At 45.9% G+C, this 2,814-nt stretch overlaps 1 pseudogene; it reads right to left on the bottom strand.

Moving 5' to 3' along the window:
* Positions 1-263: 263 nt before the first annotated feature.
* On the bottom strand, positions 264-2,576 carry LOC109475830 (annotated as a pseudogene).
* Positions 2,577-2,814: the final 238 nt, after the last annotated feature.

The raw sequence follows: 2,814 nt of genomic DNA, 5'->3' as shown, positions 1-2,814 counted from the left end.
CACTCACAAGTTTACCATCCGGATCCTGGAGAGTTGCTTCGGTCATCTGTTGCCTGGGTACCATCCTGATTTACCATCCTGTCGGAGTCTGCCTTCAACGTTAACTCCGCAAACTTCTCCCGGGTTCATTCTAACCGACTTCATGAAAGTTGGGCGACATTTGGTGACCTTTCTGCGCGATGATGGACGTTCTCATCCTGGCTCTGGTCGCAGATGGGAAATAAACCTACTTGTGGTGGAGAGTGATCTCCTTTATCAGCTGTTTAACCAGTCGGGTTATCATCAGGGATGCAGGATCGATGTGTTTTACATACTGCACCCGGGGGCAGGTCGGCTGCTCGGCCCTAGGATTTACGGCTGATGGGATCGGGTTTGGTGTCCGCTCCGCTCGGGGCCGGGTCCGAGCAGACGTTGGTAAGGAAGAACGTTACATTCCCGAAATGAATGAATGAATGAATGAATGAATGGACCAATAAATCAATATATGAAACGAATGGATGAGAAACAATGGGTGAATAAAATGATGAATGAATGAATGAATGAATGAATGAATGAATTGAAAACGGTTACTCGAGCAACTGGATAGATTTTGAAAAATAATCCCTTCAAAATCTATTCAGTTTTGTGTGAAATAAGTTTTTGTTATCGTGGCCTGCTTTCTTAGCACACAACCCGCTAGTCATAAGACGATCCCGGACTACTAGCTCTACTGTCTTCAAACTGTCAGATTCGCGTCGAAGCCGTTAACGTTTCTGACGTACATTTAGTGCTACTAGTAATGCTTCTGCGTAGACACCTGAACTGTACATGTTCGTAACATAAAGCTACCCACAGTTCCTGTAGCTATTGAGCCGTTTGTTTAGGCTGTGACGTAATCCGACCCAGTGGCTCCGCGCCTGTTGCCCCTGCAGGTTGCTGTATCTGCTCCTGCGCCGTTCCCGTATCTCCGTCTGCATGAAAACAGCTTTAAACCAGTCAGTTCTAGCAATCATCATTCTTTAATGTTACCTCATTGATTCCTCGTCTTCATAGCGTTCCTCCATCACCGATAAACCACCAGATACCATGAGAGCGAGTTCTGTAAGAATTAATGTCAGGAGAATCATCAGATCTCTCGCGCGGTGTGCTATTGTTGAGTTGCCTCACGACAAATGGCTACATGAGCTTTAATCGGTCTTCTGTGATGTTCTCTATCTGAAATGTCTATCGTCGCCCACGGTGATATACTCACACTATCGCGCACCAAATCTTGTATTCCTTCTATCTTATAGCGGCTCGCACATCACACTAATCTAACTGACAACGGATTGCGTATTCACACAAATCAATATGCGGATCATGTATACAACTTTCCAACTTAAAACAGACCACATATATACAATAATCAATCCAACAAAGGAAACAATATTCACGCTTCCTAACTGATCTCATGTTCACACTACCTTCTAACTGATGTTCACACTGATCTTGTGGCGGATCTCGCATATTCACACTATACTATCCGATACTTCTGCATCTGATAACGGACCCAGACCTTGGGCTTGGAAATTAGAACTGATAAGATGCAAGATACTGCCGCTGCAGGCCACGTGCCGGCCGGTTGTCATGGTAACTTCGATACTTGTTCAATTGATCTGACCACGTGCAATCTGATATCGTGAAATCAAGAAATGCAAATATAGATAAGACCCGACAATAATTTTTGAGCCTGAACAAGCTGTATGAGTGGGCATGCGTGGCCCAAATGATGTATATGTGTGGTGTTGCGAGTTGAGACTGTGGGTCGTAATGTGGTACGCTCTGAGAAGGGAATATGGCATTTACCGCCGCTATGGCATCAGATGGTCACTTAAAACCGCACATAGATGCTGTTGGGAAGCCATCAAAACGCACTTTATCTCATGCAGCGCTTTTGTGGACACATTAGGCACAAACTGTCCGGCTGTGAGCAGTGGCCATTTGTCAACTACGTCTTTGGCCACACACAAGTAATCTTAACAGGAATCCCTGCCATAACGCCGAACTGTCGTCCCACTCATGCTAGCTGATGATCGTCATAGCTCGTCATCACCATCATCAGCATATTCATTTTCACTTTGATATTATCATTACCATCATCAAAACCATCATCACCCAGATCATCAGCATCTTTATCACCCTGCTCATCAACATCATCATCACCATCATCAGCATCTTCATCATTACTCTGCTCATCGCGCTGATGCAATCGTTTCTAGAATTCTACCATCAGCATCGAGTCGATCGGGACAACGCCCATGACGTTCACAATCATCGCCATGTCTATCCACCACCACTCTTGTATCAAATCACAGGAGACCATTTATGTACACATTACCGGAACAACTGAGTGCGTAATCAGTCCGTGTCTGATGCACTTCCTAAACTTTGCAATCGGAGTTCTGTCCGCAGGCAGTGTCGTGCACAGCCAGCCATGACGTCACGCGTGACCATGGCGACTTGCCGAAGGTCCCCGTGAGGGTAATGTTTGTAATAACCTGCGCTGGTTCATACGTCATGTGTGTGGCGCGCTCGCCTCCCCTGGAGGCACCTCTCATGTCGGGCAGGGCGATTCGTCATGCCCACTTCCACCGTGCCACTTCAGGTGCAACCAGCAACTGGAGGCTGTTGCTGATAGAATTTATAAGTTTATCGCATATACAGGACGGAAGCTACTGAACGGTTCTTACATTCAAGTTGCGTTCACGCAGCTGGTGCTATTTTGTGTGTCGTGATTATGTTATACAGTAGTCTGAAATCCTATGGATGTGCTGGAATCTGCTTGAAGTTTGAAAG

The sequence above is a fragment of the Branchiostoma belcheri genome, unplaced genomic scaffold, assembly GCF_001625305.1.
Source record: "Branchiostoma belcheri isolate BF01 breed outbred unplaced genomic scaffold, Haploidv18h27 scaffold104, whole genome shotgun sequence".
In the NCBI taxonomy this organism is placed as follows: Eukaryota; Metazoa; Chordata; class Leptocardii; order Amphioxiformes; family Branchiostomatidae; genus Branchiostoma; species Branchiostoma belcheri.
This window is presented reverse-complemented; position numbering and strand designations above follow the sequence as displayed.